Genomic DNA, 21,000 nt, shown 5'->3' on the forward strand with positions numbered 1-21,000 from the left:
GCCTTGAAAGGCCCAGAAAATAAAACCTTCTAAACACACACATACACATACCACTTCATTAAAAAAAAAAAAAAAAAAGAAAGAAAAGAAAATCTAGAACTTGAAAGGTATTAAACTTCTAACCATCATTTGACATTACAAAGATAATGAAGTGTCTTTGAAATTCTGAGTGAAATGATACCTACTCAAAAATAATCTAAATGTTATGGGAAAATAATCTAAATATTTTAATATTTTAAAATATTTAAGTTGTCAAAAAAATCTACCTGTCATGTATCCTTTCATAAAACCTACTGTAGATTGTCTTACATTAGGACAGAAAGTAAACCAAGACAGATGAAACAGTATCTAGGAAAAAGAAATTCAATAAGGTAGAGAGAGAAGGGATTTCCTAGGACACTGATAAAAAGGAGATTCTAAGATGATAGCTATATGGCCACTGAGAAATGCATATTAGGTATATAACTTAGCCAAAATATGAGGGATTTTGGTGGAGTGGAGGAAGTTATAAACAAATGAAATACAATCATTTAATACTGTACTACTTAGCTATAGATAATATTTAAATCATCAATATTAATAAAAATACTAAATTTTGAGTTAACAATAATTAGATGGTATCTACATAGAAACTATGGGGACATAGTGCATACACATTGTAAATATTTATATGTATATGTGTGTGATTAAATGGAGAAAAGGTATTGGAAAGATATACATTATACTGTTGAAAAATGCTGACTCAAAGGAGAGAGATTGTGGGGGGGGGGGGAAGTAATAGAAAATAGTATATTTACTTACATTCCTGTGGCATTTGGATAATTTTACAATGTTCATGTACTAAATATCTGATATTGATGATAAGTTAACATTTTGAAAAATGAAAGAAGAATGACAAGAGATTTTTCTCAAGTGGATGAAAGTAATTTGAAACAATAATCATGAAAGCTTTCAGCTCAATCATATGCTATCAAGGGCTATGATACTAGTTAGCTCTCTGTAAGATTGGGAAAGTGAAAAAGTAGGCAGATGTAAGAATTTTGAAATTCAGTATCTTTCCCATTTTTCACTCAGGCTTTTATGCAATAAAAAATATCACTCCCCATGGAATGTTAGATTCGCACTTTATCCCCAATGCTTCACCAAATACTTAATTTTTACCTGTGCTCTGCCCAGCAAGCTTTGATCTTTAGAGAATTGGAAAAGCCCACAATATACATAAATGAGTTCTAGACCACCCTCCTAGGAAATTTTGGAGTCCGCTTAAGAGTGAAATCCCTTTAAATTACAGGCCCAAATTAACTGGGCAGGTGGTTATGCTTGTTTCCATGGGAACTAGCGAGCCCTTCCTCCTAACCACTTTTCCTCATTGCTGCTCCTCAGACACACATGCTCACTAATGAATTTCATACTGGGTACTTTTCCTGAACAAGGTAATATTTCTCTACAAAAAGAACTGCTGGAGCTTTCTTATGCTTCTTAAATGCATTAATATTAGCAAACCACAAATCATCTGAGCCAAGTAAACAGGGAAATGTAGCTGAAATTTCTGCTAGCCATTTGATTCATCTGCTTTAATGAGGAGAACGGGTGGCAAGGGGGGCAGAGGGTGGTGGTTGTTACATAGACATAGCTAAAGAGTCACTAAATAGCTAAGGCAGGCCTGTGTGCATTCCCACTGAGGATGAAGCACTTAAGAGAGGACTCAAGCAGTAATTAGGGATCTTCTGTGGCCAAATAAGTGGCCATTAATGCCATTAAAAGCACAATTTCTCAAGAATTAGGCAGAATTCAATATATACCCCCAGGGCCAAGCTGAATAGGTGGAGGAGAGGAGCTGTGGGGCAGTGTCAGCAGGGGGCATGTATTACATGTGTTTGATGAGTCAGGAGCACTTTAGAGTACATACACTGAAATCTCACATAGGCCACTGAAGTAGGAGTCTTTATGATACCCTTCTGTAAATAAGGAAACTTGGGCACAGAGAGGTCCTCTTCCTAACCCACCATCCACTTCTTCCACAACCATAATGTTAGCCCCTTCATTTTTATGGAATACTAGTGGCCTGGTGCATGGATTTGTGCACATTGAAAAGAAATTAATTAGAAGAAATATTTTAATATCGTTATTTGCCCTTTCTCTATAAGAGAAGTGTGGGCCAAATTCATGATTGACAAAATGACAGATCAAAACAAATGCTTGTGATTGGCACCAGCAAGAGCTTTATACATATTGTGCGTGCGCAAGTCAACATTTATTTTTAAATTGCCAGTGTGCGTCATATATACCTGCGGTTGGTTAGTCAGATATTCTCTATATGTACTAGTAGGCCTATAGGTCTGTGTAACAGTTTGGTTTCTATGTGCTATGATTATACAGAGGAAGCTAAAGAACAGAGGATTTATCATACTGATTTTAGGCTTGCACACCTTACATAGAAAATATACAGTATGATTTTGAGAAAACTATGAAATCTCTGGTGTGTGTGTGTGTGTGTGTGTGTGTGTGTGTGTGTGTGTGTGTGTGTTAGCCTGTGGAGAAGGTGTTTCTATGGCAAACTGACTCTACTCTGTAATTCTATAAGTCCAAAACTCTCTATTTGAGCTATTTGGTGGCATAAATATAAACAAACAAACAAACAAACAAAAAACCCTCTAAGATTGAAGCCATAGGAACAGTGATAAAGAATTTTCCCTGGATTCTTAATTCCTATCAGGTGTGGATAGGTTTATATGGCAAATAGAAGATTGTCAATTGGTGCCATGTAGCCTGGTAGGTAGAGGCACAGAGTTAAGAGCCAATTTGCCCAAATTTGGATTGCAGCTCTTTTACTCCTGTACATGTCAACTTGGGTAAATTAGTGAATCTCTGTCGACTTCAATACTTTCACATGCAAAAGAGAGGCAATCGGAGTAACTAATACATGTTTTTAAGGGGATTACAGGACTTGATATTTGCAAATAATCAGAAGAGTATCTGATTTCAGTGATAATATTTTCACTACTATAATTTTTCTAGACATAAGAGAAGTAACTCATTCTGAACATAGATGGATACTTTCTTGGGATTTTAATTAAATTTTTAAAATAAAAATTCACCCAGCCAGCATTACTGAGTGGTTGAGCATTGACCTATGAAACAGAAGGACATGGTTCAATTCCTGGTCAGGGTACATGCCCAGGTTCCAGTCTCTAACCCCAGAGTGGGGCATACAGGAGACAGCCAATCAATGATTCTCTGTCATCATTGATGTTCCTATCTCTTTTTTCTTCTTCCTTCCTCTTTGAAATCAATAAAAATATATTTAGAAAAATAAAAAGTTCATTCTTCTTGTCCACGTTCTTTCTAATTGTCTATTAGGCTTCTTTGATATAATAATATTCTGAATGTGTATGAATATGCTTATTCTCAGGATTTAAAGCAATCACTTATTTTCCATCGTGAGTGAAAGAATTTTAAATTTAATGTGTATAATTATGCTGTTTGCAAATGTGACAGCTCGGATACTTAGCACACTGCAAGACCATGCTGTGACATTATAATCGTAATGGTCATTATTATTCTAATTACTACTTTTATTTGTGGTGTGTTTCCAGCACAGGCTTTCCCTAGGATAACATTAGTTACCAACCTTGACTCTGATTGATCACAGACTTATAATTTACAAGCAATATGTAGAACTCAGGGGGAAAAATAGAAAAGAAGTAAAATTGGAAGAAAGTGAGAAGAAATACTCATAGGCTGATACTGATAAACTGATAATCCATAGGAGTTTTTCATAAAAACTTGTACGCTCCACCTAAAGTTAGGTATTTCAGTAGTCACATGGTAAAATGTTTAACATCAACCCTAGGTGGTCTCTCTCTCTAAGTATGGTTAGCATCATGAAGTCCTCTACACTGATATAAGAATAAGGCATCTCTAGTTGTATAGCAAGCAAGTAAAGCACATAGAAGGAAAGACTTATTAGGTATCAACTAGACCAAGATATGAATTCTTCACCAATGCTTTGGAATAAATGGCTCATGAATCTGCAGAGGTTTTGTGTGTGTGTGTGTGTGTGTGTGTGTGTGTGTGTCTGTGTGTGTGTGTGTGTGTGTGTGTGTGTGTGTGTGTGTGAGAGAGAGAGAGAGAGAGAGAGAGAGAGATCTAAAGTTGTATAAAAATAATGAGCATCAAAAAATAGCATAATCTTATACTGACCCTTGAACAATACAGTGGTTAGACAGTCAGAAGTATAACTTTGACTTCCCCAAAACTTAATTGCTCACAGCTATGGTCACCTAGAAGCATTATCCATAACATAAATGGTCAATGAACACACATTTTGTATTTTATTATGTACTGTATTCTTACATGAAGTAAGCTGGAGAAAAAAAATTATTAGAAAAGTCAAAAGGAAGAGAAAATTCATTATGGTGCTTACTGTATTTATCAATGCCATAAGTTTATGTCTGTCTACAAGATGAGTTGTCTGTCAGCATCAGCATCAATATTGTCTTATATGATACAAAACACAGCAAATGTTATACATATTACTAATACTACACATCAAAAATGAAAAGATAATGTGAAAAAGAAATTCATATTTATTTACAGGTATAATGACTCATGAAGAAGTAGCAATATGATTGCTTTATGGTAGCTTAGTTTAATCAATACAATTGCTCCATAATGGTAAGGAAATAAAAAAATAATAATATAGTTATTGAAAAACATTCACACATTAATGGACATGCAAAGTTCAAACTCATGTTGTTCGAGGGTCAACTGAACTTATATTTGGTACCAAATTACCTGTTAATATTCCATACCTATGAAACAACGGCATCATTAGTATATAAATTTCTCTTGAAAAATAAATTGCTCTTAGAAGCTCCCTACCATCTGTCAACCATAAATGGAGACTTTTTAATAAAACTCACCCTCTCACAATTATTCTTATTAATTTATTTTCTTTTATATAAAATTAATTTTATTAATTTAGAATAATACATGTCTGGGGTAGATAAGGTGGAAAATGTAGATGATTATAAAGAAGAAAACAATCCTTCCTTCCCTTAATTTCTCTCTAAAAATTAAGACAAAAATATAAAGTTTTGCTCATTGGATAGAACATTGTCTTGCAGACCAAAGACTTCCTGGGTTTGAGTCTGATCAAGGGCATGTACTTGGTTGCAATGTCCTCCCCTGCCCAGGACCCCATATACTTTAAAGTCATTTTGGAATATTTCTGATAGAAGTCATGTGATAATGGGAAGTTTTGTGTCTCAAGGCCATTTTGTGAGTAAAAGAGGGTACACTGCCCACTGACTAAAAACCAGATGCCAAAAAAACCCCAAAATAATAAAAATTTAAAAACAGACACATACAAACTACAGAATGGGATGTATTAAATATCTGTACTGTGTAATTAATCATTTGTTGATTATTCTTCTACTTTAGCAGAGAAACAATGTGCTTTATCCTATATAATAAAAAGGTAATATGCAAGTTGATCCTAACAGCGGAACGATCAGGAACAACCAGTTGCTATGATGCTCACTGACCACCAGGGGGCAGACATTCAATGCAGGAGCTTCCCCCTGGTGGTCATTGTGCTCCCACAGGGGGAGCTCTGCTCAGTCACAAGCTGGGCTCCTGCCTCCTTGGCAGCACTAAGGATGTCTGACTGTGGCTTAAGCTGTCAGTTGAACATCCCCCAAGGGCTCCTGGGCTGCTGGGGGAATGTCTGACTGCCAGCTTAGGCCCAGTCCCCTGGGGAGCAGGCCCTAAACTGGCAGGTGGACATCCCCTAAGGGGTCCTATACTGCAAGTGGGTGCAGGCTGGGCTGAGGGACCCACCCGTGGGCATGAATTTTCATGTACCGGGACTTCTGTGAAGATAAAATGAGATGAGGCATGGGAAAATGCTTCACAGACATTTGGTTAAAGTGTGAAATGTTCCCATTTGGCTATAAAGCAAGTTGTGTTCCTGGCCTGAAGAAACTGCAAGGAGGCTAGTAGCTAGGGAGAGGAAGCTGGGTGTTGCTATGTGACATCATTACCAAATGTTGAGATATTATCAACTTTAGAATATTCTATATATAATGATTTAAATTCCAATAGAGACATCTGTAGGAAATTTGAGTGAAGGTAGATAGTGCAGGCTTAAATGAAAAAGTCCAGTTTATAAATTTAAAATCGGAAGAAACAATGGCCTGCCAGTCTTATCTAATCTAGTAGTCAAATTTGTACACTTATACAATAGTGAATAAGTAAGAAATATGATCCAATTTAATTCATTTTGAAAATGTACTGAGGGTTTTATGAAAGAAAAAAAGTGTGCTAATTCCTGCAGGTGCCACTGAAGCTGAGTTAAAATTCTGTAGGCTTCTAAGAAATGTATAATGTGAAAGTGGTGTATGAGAGTGAAGTGTATACAATGTAATTACACAAAATTATATTATTATATAGACATGGATACAAGGTCTTGTAGAATTGTAAAACCAGAAAATTTAAAAGCAGTTGAGGAAAGCCAAATGGCTTCTTTTGGTAAGTCTTTTTATAATGGGATTTAAAACCATTTATAGGATTTGTACTATCAGAAATATTAAAAGAATTCATTCTTAATAGCATTAGTTAAGAAATGAACACAGGTTTGCCAAAACCGGTTTGGCTCAGTGGATGGAGTGTCGGCCTGTGGACTGAAAGGTCCCAGGTTCGATTCCGGTCAAGGGCACGTACCTTGGTTGCGGGCACATCTCCAGTGGGGGTGAGCCGGAGGCAGCTGATCAATGACTCTCTCATCGATGTTTCTAATTCTCTATCTCTCTTAATTCCTCTCTGTGTAAAATCAATAAAATATATTATAAAAAAAGAAAGAAACGAACACAGGTTTTTATGGACAAAGTCAGGGGAACAATAATATCAATTGTTTGAATATCAAGGCAAAAGATAAGTCGGAACCATGTATTTATTGACATGGTGAGTAATGTGAGATAAATTCAAAGTGTCTGTTGGAACCAATGAGAATTTTGGTACAATAGAATAATCACCTGAATGAGATGATTCTGCTCAGCATAAATTTCTTTTAGATTAGTAAAAAAACAAGGAGCTTAGATGAGCAGTGTTTTGTTCACATCCCATTTTATTGGCACTTAATTTGTTATAGATAACTAGAGGCCTGATACAAGGGATACATGCACTAGTGGGGGGCTTGGCCTGCGGGGATCGTCCTGCAGTGGAAGCAGCCGCTCATCCTGGTCAGTTGAGTGGTGCTCCCACTGTGGGAGCACACTGACCACCAGTGGGCAGCTCCTGCATTGAGCTTCTGACCCTGGTGGCCAATACATGTCATAGCAACTGGTCAACTGATAGTTTTGGTTGTTCTGCTATTCAGTCACTGAGCTTTTATTATATAGGATGCTCCTTTTGTTTTTAAGTGGCTTCATATCTTCTAAGATTGCTTAGAATAAAGAATCCAAATTAAGGTTAAGGCATTTGCTAATAAGAAATTAAAATAAATGTAACTATGGTCATTTCTATGACTTGGCTAACTGTTAAAAATTTGGGAAATTTGTGTGTTTTATACACCTAATCTGATGGTACTATTAGCATTCAGAAAACACAATAGTGAAATTTTTTAAATAGATTTAATGGCTCATGAATTAAAGTAAATTATTTATAATAAATGTTTTAAATTCACTAATCAGTAGTCTTTAAATTCATCCATCATTTGTCATTATATACTCCTCAAATAGTCTTAGATATAATTATAATTTCAAAATAGAGTAGGGAAAACATAAGACAGTTGTCCCTTCTTATCAAACTTTTTAAATGATGGTAAAATTTATAAGTGAATATGCATTTATGCTAAAAAACAGAAGTGGGAATTTTCAAGCAAAATAAATTTTGAGGGAACTCTGAGATAAAGATAGAGTTGGTTTGAAGAATTTGGCAGGTATTAAGCATGTGGGTGTCTTTAGCAGAGTTTTATTTTAAAAGTTGAAAGTAGCATACTCTAGTAAAAAAGAAAAATGATAACAAGTATGTAAGAAGGCATGCTAAAAGTGATAGTAAGGAAATCGATACATGAGTTTTACAGTATTAATAAAGTAAGATTTGTTTAAAGAAATGATTTATTTTTTACCAACTAAAACAAACATTATAAATTGCATCAACATTGGAGGTGAGGTAGAGAGTAGAGAATAGAGATATTAAGACAAATTTTACTACAAAATGTCAATTTAAGAAGTTGTGTTACATTAAAAATGTTTTTAGAAGAATGCATTTCTTCTGGATACAAGCTTTAAAACTAATAAACTTTAAATGAAATAAACTTTTAAACCAATTTAGAAAAATAATGGAATAGAAGAAAGCTAATCTACTCAACAAAGAAAAAAAAGAGAAAGTATTTAATAAAGACTATTAAAATAAAATGTGTCCAAAAATATTAATAATCACAATAGTTGTAATTGGACTTAGCTAATCTACTAAACTTTGCAGTAATAAAAACAAAGCCTGCCATTTTTGTTTTGTTTTGTTTTGTTTTGTTTACAAAAAGTGGTGGGTAGATAATTTTTAAAATAATTACAAATTATGTAAATACAGAGTTCTTACTTCATGCTAGACATAATTACACAGTTCACAACAATGCCAGAAAGTTGACCTATTATTATTTTCACTCTACAGACAAGGGAATTGAGGCACAGAGAGGTTTATCTTGCTCAAGCGCACATAGGTAGTAAGTAGTAGAAGCAGGTTTTGAACCAAGACAAAGAAAATTATGGCTTCAGAAGCTTGGTTTCAATTTCTTTACATTATATACTGTTGAAAATAATAAAAAATCAAGCCTGTGCAGTAACATTTTAAGATAAAAATGTAAGAAAAACACTTAAAAAGGTACAAAGTAGTATATTTTCTAATTATAAACGCAATAATTCATCAAGAAGATATAATAGTCATGAAACAAGTATGCATCTTTGCAACATTGCTTTGAAATGCATAAAGACAAACTAATACAATTAGATGAAATATCCCACAATCAACTTTAATACATTCCTGTCAGAAACTGACAGGTCAAATAGAAATAGACAGTAAAGTACATTGAACAGAATAGACTAACTTGTGCTGCATATCTTGGAGTTGAGTATTGAAATACACGCTGCTTTCCCTACTAGGTCTTCCCTGATAGGCCAATCCTAAAACATGTAATCATGTCTACCTCATTGAAACCAGTCTTGGCTCTATAGGATGTGCTCTTTGGTCAAGCAACGTGAGTGCAAGGGACATGCATTTCTTCTGGACACAAGCTTTAAGGGGCATCGTGTGTATCACCATCTGTTTTGCCTTCTGCCATGGCATTAACAATGTCTCAGAGGGACTGTTCTTTCATCCTGGGTCCTAGGTGAACTTACAAAGTCAGATCCATAGGCTGTGTCACATTAAATAATCCATTGTTGCTACAAGCCACTACAGTTTTGGGGTTATTTGTTATAATTGCATAGATTGGTTCAAGTTGATTGATGGTACATTATACTAACAAATAATTTCCAAATTTCAGGGCTTAAAAAGAGAAGTTATTTTTCATTCATGCCTGTGGCTTAGCAGGGTGCATGCTCTACATAGTCAATGCTCTAGGAATCAGGCAGATTGTGGCTTCAACATCTTTTGATACTACCACCTCAAAATGAAGTTCCATGGATTGCAGCAGCAAGGAAAGACTGCACTAGCTCTTTCTTGCTTCCATTGGGAGTTACACCTGCCACTTTCACTCACATTCTACTTTCTCAAACAAGTAAGGTAGCCATGACTGAGTTTAAGTGGGTAGGGAAATGAAGTCTTCCAGTGTACCGAGGAGGAATAGAGACTCAGAGATATTGGCACGACTACCCATAACAATTTTTATCTACCGAATTTAACAAGTACAGCATACATATTATCAAGTATAATGGAATACTTGAAAAACTTGAGCACATGTTAGCAAAAATGGGCATGTCAACAAATTCTAAAATATTAATATCATATGGACAAACATCAGAGATATCTAATCTATATAATAAAAGCCTAAGCGACCATTATGGCAGAATGACCAGAATAACTAACTGGTCGCTATGATGTGCACTGACCCCCAGGGGGACAGCTCCTGCATTGAGCATCTGGGCCAAAAGCTGGGATCACAGCTGGGGAGCTCAAATGTGGTGGCCAGAGCCTCTCCTGCCTCAGCAGCAGCACTAAGGAACAGCGAGCAGGCGAGCAGGCAAGCAGGCGGGTGATAAGGAGTGAGGAGTCCCAGACTGCGAGAGGAAAGTCTGACTGCTGGCAGGCAGACATCTCCTGATGGGTCCTGGACTGCTAGAGGGTGCAGGCTAGGCTGAGGGCACCTCCCCGTAGTGCATGAATTTATGTACCTGCCTCTAGTAAAATATAATTAAAAACCGACCAATAGTGATAGCTTAAAATTTTCATATTAAATTTTTTTAAAAACACTATTTTTTTATAATTCAAGAGTTAATCAATAAATGGAAAATGGTTAAAAGTGGATGAGGGATATAACATATGTAGAATAAAAACAAAGCGATACAGAAGAAAATGTATAACAATGTTTTCAATGAAAGGGGGGAATAAATGATAATCTGTTAATAAAAAAAAAACTTTGTGAAATAAACACAAATAAAGAGGGAAACTACAAATAAGAAATTTAGTAAATAGGCATGAGAGTATATCAATAGAAACTGCTATTAAAAAAACAACTAAGGAATTTTCTTGGGAAGTATTCACACACACACACACACACACACACACACACACGCATAAAGGAAGAACAAAAGTAAACAACAGCAAGTATAGAAATATCACTATGTTCAGGCACAATAGATATGTCACAATGTGCATGGACAACAGATATGTAAGAATGTGAAAATAATAATTGGTATAGTCAACTTTTTTCTTCTTCTTAGATCATCTCTTTAAGATCAATGTAAATGATTGTGGGAGATCTACTCCTCAAAAAACACCAAATATTCATAATTTTCATATGAACTGTCTAATAACTTCAAAGAACAGAAAAACAGATAATTCTAAGCTTTACAATTATTTCAGAAAACACAAAAAGATGGACTATCATCCTGCTCATTTTATAAAATAACGTAGATCTAATAGTAAAACAGATGAAAAATTAAGATATAAGCTTTATTAGGTAAAAATACATTATAGACAACATAATAATCTACCTTGAAACTTCAAAATAATTAACTAATAAATATTAGCATTAAGACATGGCCTTAATATGCAATCAACATGCAAAAGCCAAAAGCTCTGTACATATGCAAAAACTAATTCAAAATTGAAGCAAGAAAAAGATTTTAATCACTTGAAGCTACAGATCTGATACATTATCTTTAAATTAACCGAACAAAAATTATTAGCCTTTATTCCTTATTGAAAATATATTAAATTTACTGAAGGAATTAAGATATCTTAATAAAAGGAAGAAAAAGAATTATAGTTCAGTATTCAATATTATGATAGAAGTGGCAGTTCAAATCAGTGGGGAGATAAATTATTCAATAAATGTTTCTAAGAAAATTCAAAATGTTATTAAAAATAGATTCCTTCAATACACCATTCAAAACAATAAATTACATGGAAATTAATGGCATAAACATAAGAAGTAAACAATTCTAATGTTTTTTTTTGAAAGAAAAGATAGGGAACTGTATGCCTCTGTATATGGAATACCTTAAATAAGTAATAGAAAATAAAACTTATAAAGGATAAAAAAATGTAAATGTTTGTGAACACAGGATTTCCTTTGATACTAATGATTATTAAGCTTTACCATAAGTGTATGCTGACTTGCTCTCCCTTTAGAGCCAAAATGAGCTCACATGGACAGATATTTATGTGAAATGTTCACTGACATGATATTTTCATTTTAATTGGTTTAGAACAGGGTGGTTTAGATCAATCCATTATTTCTATTATTGAAGGCTTATTAGAACACAACCAACAGATCCATTTTTCTATTACTTATGATTGCTTTGATGCTACAATGACAGAGATTCATAGCTGGGATAGAGATTTCTGATCTCTACTGGTAAACTCTAAAACATTTACAATCTGACCCTCTGCAGAAGTTTGCCAAGTCCTCATATTTATTCCTGTCTTTTTCTGCTGTCTTTCCCTCTGTTACATTTGCTTCCATGTTATGAGGCATTGGATTTAGACCAGGTACATTTTGGAGTTTGGCTAAAGAAGATTTGGTATACAGTGGGATATATATTTTAGATTTAGTTGCATATATTTATGTGATTGGAAGCAGAACATTATTGAAATTAAAGAGCCAGAAGCTAGCCTGCAGAAAATTCTTCCACATATCAAACACATAACATTTACAGAGGATTTGGTTTTCACTAATGTGTAGTCAAAGTTCTCTCCTGCCAGAAATATGCTTATTAATTCAGCATTATAATTATAATCACACCATACATTTAAAAATATTTTCCCTTGGCAATTCAGTGAAGTAAAATTTATCAGAATTCTCATGCTGGTATAGCCTAAATTTGTAACAGTACTTCAAAAGGTGAGTTCCTTTGTGAGTGAAGTCTCAGGTCTTATAGATCTCACTTTTCAATTATAAAGTATAAATTTTAATTAGTCAAGCTATAGAAAAGACTAAATTAACTTTCTATCCTCTTTATAGAAAATGCTACAAATTTTGGGAAAATGGACAAAGCATCAAAAATTTGTAATATTTATATTTATTGTCTCATATTTTCAGTTTTTTGTGATTTCTTCTTTTTAATATATTTTTTATTTATTTCAGAGAGGAAGGTAGATGGAGAGAGAATAATCAACAATGAGAAAGAATCATGATGGTAACATCAATGATGAGAATCATTGATCGGCTGCCTCCTGCATGCCACACACTGGGATTGAGCCCACACCCCAGGCATGTGCCCTGACTGGGAATTGAATATAGATTAGTGCTCAATCACTAAGCCATACTGGCTGGGCTGTGATTTCTTATCTCATTAAAAATTTTTAATTTCATATTTAAAACTGTTTTTTTAATTGTAGATTTTAAAAAGAGGGCCTTGGAGATAGTCCAACTTTTATGTCCCATAAACTCTCTATGAGTGAAAAAAAAAAAAAGTTTCCATAAACCAAGTTAAAAGTTAAAGGCAAATTTTAAAAACACATATTTACACGTATAACAGGAGTAGCATCAAAGGATCCTGAATAATTTATAGAAACAAAACAAATTTAAAAATAATCTTCAAATCACAAAGATAGAAAAATCATGTTTTATCATTTTTATCATCATAAGCAAAATAATTGACCCCAAATGTCTTAAACAATAAGAAGTTCAAAGTAAACTGTCCTCCAACACAATTTTATTAGGCTCTGCTACTTTTCTTCTCATTTTTGATGATATCCAACTTGGGTTTGGCTTCACTTTCTTCCTGGGTTCAAATGATTACCAGGAATATCTGGGATTACATGACTCCGTTTTCACATGTCCTGAGCTTTGTACTGATTTGGAAAAAAGTCCTGAGTTTTGTAATGACATATAACTGTTACCTGAGTCAATTATTGCAGCAGAAGAGATAGGATTGCCCTAATTGGCATTGGCTAATCCACTTGGATGGATTTAATTCTATCCAAACTCCTTTACAGTGGGGAAGAGTGAAATGAGTATTATAGATAAACAATTTGGATAATTGACAAAGGCTATAAATAGATAATTTCCCCAAACAGATACAAATAAGTACTAAGCGTCAACAGAAAGCTGAGTGATGGGAACATACTCTTCTCTTCAGTTGTGTAAATATTTAAAAATGTCCATAGTAAAATATTATTTTAAAATTTCCCACTATGATTGTAGACTTTTCTATTTCTCCTTTACCTGTCAAAGTTTATTTTACATATTTTGAAGTATAAATAAATAAGAATTATGATATTTTATGGTGAATTAAATTTTTTATTATATTTTAAGTTTCTTTCTTCTTCTAGTAATGGAGTACCATATTTTCCAGAGTATAAGACGACGCCCTAATTTTACAGTTAAAACATAGGCTTAGGCCTATATTTGCTGTATAAGACTACCCCCCACTTCCGAGGCAACACTAGTTCTTTTTTTAATAGACCGCCTCTCTGACTCAGCCAATCCGAGCAGGCTTTTTATGCATGCAAATTATACATGTTCTGTACCCGAAGCTACACTGTGTTCTAGTAAAAAGCCTGCTCAGATTGGCTAGAGTCAGAGAGGTGGTCTATTAAAAATAGAACTGGTGTTGCCTTGGAATTGGGGGATAGTCTTATTCAGCGAATATAGGCCTAATCCTATATTTTAACTGTAAAATTAGGGGGTCATCTTATACGCCGGAAAATACGGTAATGGTTTGGGGATCAGTGTATAGGCTAGTATATGCTTGGTATAAATTTTCCATCATTTGACTTTTAGTTAACTGTGTACATATGTTTTAATTTCATTATATAACATAAAATTGGATTACTTTAGGCTAGCTTAACAATCTTTATTTTTTACCTGGTAATTTAATCCATTTATAGTTTTTGTAAAATAAGAAAGCTATACCTTGGATTCTGCTGTTTAAACTATGCACTGATGTTTAAATTTCAATCATATTTTCCATAATAGCAGTTTTATTTTTTCACATAAGCTTATTCTCTAATCATAATTTCAAACTCCTTTGTTCTTTTTACAGATCTTAAACATAGTTATTTTGAATTTTGTGTCTAAATCCAACAGTTGAGGTATTTGTCATAATACATCCACCATCCCTCATTTATGCTAATTTCAATTTATGATGACTTTTATCCTGATCTATTTTTTATATGTTTTTATGGTAAAAGCCATATATATATATATATAATTTATTGATTTTTTTACAGCGAGGAAGAGAGAGGAATAGAGAGTTAGAAACATTGATGAGAGAGAATCATCGATCAGCTGCCTCTTGCACACCTCCTACTGGGGATATGCCCACAACCAAGGTACATGCCCTTGACCGGAATCGAATCCGGGACCTTTTAGTCCACAGGCTGACACTATTCTCTGAGTCAAACCAGTTTCGGCTGGTAAAAGCCTTTTTCTTGGAACTTTAACTGTGGAATTTTTTAAAGCCTTAATTAACTTTTACAGTAGTGTCTCCAAAAACAGAACAAAACAAAAAACAACACACACACCCACACAAAAAAAAAATTTCCTCTGCCAAATATCTATAATCACTACAAACTTGAAGCCACTTTGACCTAAGTTCTCTAACTTACATCTTTCAAACCATAATGGTAACATTAATTAGACTGCAATCCTAGCATATAATTATGAACTATTAGGGCATACATTTTATCTTTCTTTCTAGGACAATAATCCAAATATAAGCAACTTACTAGTATCTTGCTATTTCATTCTCTATGAGAAGTGTCTGTTTGTTTATGCTTAAATTGAGGGTAGAGCTCGGCTTTCCCAGCTATATTCATGAATTTTCTGTTGGATTCCTAACTCTCATTGAAATCAGTGAAGTCGTCAAAAGAAGCTTTAAGGTCTCTAGAGTGTTGCTCAAAACATTTATATCAAAAGTGCATGTGTTAGTATTGGCTTACCTCCCAGATTTCTATAGATTTATTATTTTGTATCAACTTAAAAATATATATTTAAGCTTATTTATCTATAAGGTTAATTCTTTTAAGGTCATTAGTTTATTCAGAATACCTAATCTGTCATACCGCAAGGCTCAGAAACCCAACTTAATGTCTCCAAAACTTAAGTTTTCTCACTTGGTCCTTAAAGAACCAAATTGCATGGAGTGTGAAATGTAGCTGCCTCACATTTAGCTATGTCAAAGACTCCTGAGTTAGACAAGGGAAAGTTTTACCAATGGGTTTAGGATGGCATCTTTCAAACTGGATTCTTTGGTTGCTAGTATCTTACACATTGTTGATTAATGTCCTGCTTGGAAGTATTCTATTGGCAAAAAGTTAGGGAAACTCATTATGTACTCTCCCCTCTTATATTTATGTATATTAACATAGGGAACACACTGAGAAGTTCTATTGATATAATAAAAGACCTGATGAAATTTGTTTAAATATTTTAACCATATTTTTATCAAAGAACCAAATATTTTTCAGGCATACTTTTATCAAGGAACATATTTTTTTCTGAAGATCCCTGTTGTTCATAGAACATAGTTTGAGAAACACTGGTGAAAGGGAATATAATCATTAATTCATCTTCTCTTTGAAGAAACAAAGTCTTTCCATGTAGAGGCATAGCATGTATGAGAAAATAAACTTTATGGAAAAAGAGGTGCTAGGGAATGTGCACAAGTTCTGTGGAGCAAAGAATGAATTATTGTTGTGTGCTATTTCGAAATTTTAGTATTATTATATGGAGAGCTGCTACAGAGTTTGGACAGGATAAATCCTTGGACTGATGAAAGGTCACAGTCCTATTGTGGCAAAGCCACATACAAGTCCCAGCTTGGAGGCAAAGCCCTCCCAACACAATTGTAGCCAAAGGCTGCGATTATATGTAAGCTTGACCTTATAGTACAACCTTATAGTCCTAGGTAGCTGAGGTACAGCAAATGCTGCCAAAACAAAGCTTGATAGAGTTCAGAGAATTGCAGTAACAGAAAAGAAGCAGATTTGAAACTCCTAAGAACATTGTAAATATCTTGACCACTCCCTTGTTTTGCTTTGTGTAATCTGACTATAAAATAAAGATCTGACTTACAGGCGGGATCACTTCATCTAGGTTCAGTGATTCACCTGGCTCCAACTATATTCTCTTTTCTCTTTTCTTTAATCCTTCACCACCCCTCCTTGCTGGACACAGTTTATTATTTATCGATAGGTGCTACTCTGGTGACCTGGAAATCACACAGAAAAGTTGAGAAATAACAAAGCTGGAGAGGTGGGCAAATGTGCAAAAGCAATTGTCTAAGAAATTTGAACTGAAAAGCCTGTTCTACATGATCAAGTATTTCTTCATCTTCTTATTCAATAATTAAGAGCTTGGACTATGAACGTTGAAGAACTGGGTTTAGTTCTGGCTCTGGCTCTCACTTTACCCTCTACCTACCAGCCTCATCTCCACATCCATAAAATGAGCTAATACTTTACCATTCCATCTACCACTTGATTTCTGTGACAAAGGAGACATGTAATAATTACGTTGCCCCAGCCCAGAGCTGTCTAGAGTATTCAATTTGAACTAAATCCCACAGGGCTAATTCACTGGAAAACTTTTACATAGAAGTTTAAAAGAGTGAGCTGGATAAGGAATATAGCTGACAGGTGCCAACATTTCCCTCCACTCCATTTCTTCTAGATGTACAACTCACTGGAGCTTCCTTAAATGTACATTGGAGAAATTATAGAGAAGTGGCAGAAAATCAGAGGTTAAGAAACGCCATTTATGAATAAATAAATAGGGTTAGAAGTAGATCCCAATAATAGCTCATTCTCACAGCACAAAGAAGCTCTTCAGATTGGAATGTTTGCATAGACTACGTAAGAGTAAGAACTGTGGTAGAGCATCCATCGGTCTGTGGACTGAAAGGTCCCAGGTTCGATTCCAGTCAGGGGCATGTACATTGGTTGTGGGCACATCCCCGGTGGGGGGTGTGCAGGAGGCAGCTGGTCAATGTTTCTCTCTCATCGACATTTCTAGCTCTCTATCTCTCTCCCTTCCTCTCTGTAAAAAATCAATAAAATATATTTTTTTAAAAAGAAAAAGAACTGAACATTGATTATGCTGAGTATCTTTAGGCAACTGTTGTGTTAGAAATTGAGTATATTTGTGGTGACTAATGTGGAACAAAGGCCAGGAAAACCCAAAATATGATTCTGCATTATTTTATAGTTCCTGGGAATCAAAAAGTCCATACAAAAAAACAGAATAGTAAAAGAATAATTTTTGGCCATATAAAAAAATTATTTTGGGGAAATTATTATTGCTTTTTTAAATTCCCATATATTCAGGAATATAGTTCATATCCCCTACAGCAGTGCAAAAATAATGTAGGCCAATTTTGACAACAATTAGACTGAAAGCATAGGAGCCAGAGACAGTGTAATTATATCTTTTAACCTGTTCTTAAACCTGTAATTTAAAATTGCATGTTTTTAGTTATTTCCTCTTCTTATTTAGTTTTTTCCCCACATTTTCAAACTTTTTATAAAATTCAGATCCAACTTGCTTATTGTATATTTTCCCCAACTAGAAACTATGCTACATAAGACTGGTATTTTTTGTCTGTTTTGACCTTTAAATTATCTTCAATGCCTAGAAGATTGGCTGATATTTGGCAGGATCTCAATAAATATTTGATGAATAAATAAGTCATTTTATACAAATGTAACTTTACATTTCCGAGACATGGGGAGAATTAGGCTTTGTTTACCAGATAAATAAAATATCCAGGCTGATTTTAAGCACAAGCAGTAGGATTTGCAACTCATGTCAATTTATGTGAATATAATAAAATTCCTCAGGGGTATAAAAACCCAGGTAAACAAAATAAAGCAAAAACTAAAACACCTTCCCATTATTCTTCTTTACACTTAGTACTGTTAACATAATAAATCTTCTGTAGCTGAGATTTTGTGAAAATGTGAAAATGAAGGGACAAGCATTCCCACCAAATTAAACAAATATAAACAACATATCAATTTAAATTGGGCTTTGTGTATTATTTTGATTAAAATAATTCTCTTGAATACAAATGAGAAACAAAAATGTAATCACTGACCAACCTGTAAATTACTTTAAATAGTGTTTCTAGAACGTTAATGCTGATGACATATTCTGCTTGTTAATAGTCCCCTATTTCAGAGAAAATTACTCTACCATTTGCTTAATTTTCCACATAGTACACATTGACTTATTTAGATTGAATGTTGTTGGGTAGGCTATAAACTTTGAACTTTTTTTAGTTACATTACTAACATTCCTTTTGTGAAAAGTTATATCCTTGAGGAATATAGCTACTTTTTCCCCAACATTTTTTTAAAAAACCAGATACACATTATACACTCACACATTCACCAATTTGGATAATGTGTGTTATCTACCCAATTTTATATTCACAAGTCCTTAAGTACTGTGAGATTCTAGTTTGCAATTATTCTTAGCCATCTGTTAAAAGCAGTTTTTTACAAAAAAAATTAGTATTTTCTTAATCAGTCCTACTTTTAGAAAAATTCTAAACCCACAATTTTAAAAATACTTTTTTATTGAATGTATTGGGGTTGGCATTGGTTAGTAAAATTATATAGGTTTCAGGTGTACAATTCTATAATACATCATCTGTATATTGTATTGTGTGTTCACCACCCAAATCTTTTCATTAACATTTATCTACCCTTTACCTCTTCTATCTTCCCTATTCCCCTTTCCCTCAGGTAATTACCAAACTGTTGTTTATATCTTTAAGGTATTTTTGTTTGTCTGTTTAATCCCTTCAACTTTTTTACTCAGTTCTCCAGAAACCCACAATTTTGAATTCCGAGTCTCTAAAACTCAAAGACTTAAATGACTTTACATTTCATGCTTTACTGAACCCTGGGGGAGGAGGAAAAGGAGGCAATAACTGCCCATGAAAAAATAATTCTAAATCAAGATTTTCAAAACTTCAAAAGATTAAAAATATGATTACAAAATAACTTCTAAATGTGTGACACACTGCCCAGTTTAAGAAAATGAAATAGTGTTAAAGCTTTTCCACAGTCTGAGGTTACCGTGCTCAAGATATCTCTATAAAATAATATTGGCGCTGTAGAGTAGTTAAATTAACATTTGCTATTTAATATTTGGCTGCATGGCCATAACTAATTAAATAATAGATAAGAGTAATATTAAAAAAATAAAACATGCTTCATCAAAAAGCCTATGGTAAAGAATAAAATATGTTTATTATCACTTTATTTTAAATATACAAATTTTTTCTGAAGTCAGTTGTTGTTTTTCCAGCGAGTTACTATTGTTTATTACTGTCTTCATTCAAATTTGAGGGTCTTGAAATTATAACTCCACTAATTATTTGTACTAAATTCAGTTCAGAATGAAGAGGAAATGGAAGTGGACCCCTCTTGAAGACAGAGAGAGTCAATATTTTTTTCAAATATCATAGAGGAAATAAATTCCAATTTATACCTAACAAATTAGCCACACTTTAAATAAGGAAGATATATAAAGACACTTGATTAAGAAATTAGCAAATTCTGAGAGCTTAAATTGGTTAAATCTGTTTGAATCAAGAAATGATAATAAAATTAATTTATACTGAATAAAACAAAAGAGTGATAGAGAGCTGGATATATCAATATGGGAGTGAATGTGCAATGGAAAAATGAAAACATTTATTAAGTTGCAATCATCTTAGAGACCCAGGTCATGTCAGTTTTGCAATAACAATAGCACATTTTGTGTTGTCTTGTAGTAGCAATGTGTTCAAATTGAGATTATCCATTCAACATTTTGCCTGATTCTCCTTGAGACTAATGTTGCATGTATGGAAGCAGACAACTAGGAGGGAAACAAGTTAAAATCTTTCTAGGAAAACCCAAACACTTTATTATTTTTCTTCAATTTTTACTTCTTCACCAATATTCTTATCTCCAACCTTCTTTAACATTATTCTTGACCAGTAACCATACCCCTCCATAATTTGAGTCCAGTCATCTATTCTCTGGCTTCTCTTTTCAGCTTACTTCTTTTGGTAACTTAACACACAATGGCTTTGAAGACTTTTAAGTCAATGGCTGCCTTTCAAGTACCATCTTCCTCTTTTCTCCCTTTCAGTTTACTCTGTGTCAACTAATAGCTTCCTTGCTTGACTCAAACACCCCAGACTTCTTCCATGAGGTAGTTGTAACTTGCAACCCTGCTTGCTAGATTGCGCTTACTCTAGATTTACCAATAGCACATTAAATAGTTATCTATTACCCCACAATTTAACAACTCAAAACAATCAACATTTATTATGT

Source organism: Pipistrellus hanaki, assembly GCF_964339955.1.
Source record: "Pipistrellus hanaki genome assembly, chromosome: 3".
In the NCBI taxonomy this organism is placed as follows: domain Eukaryota; kingdom Metazoa; phylum Chordata; class Mammalia; order Chiroptera; family Vespertilionidae; genus Pipistrellus; species Pipistrellus hanaki.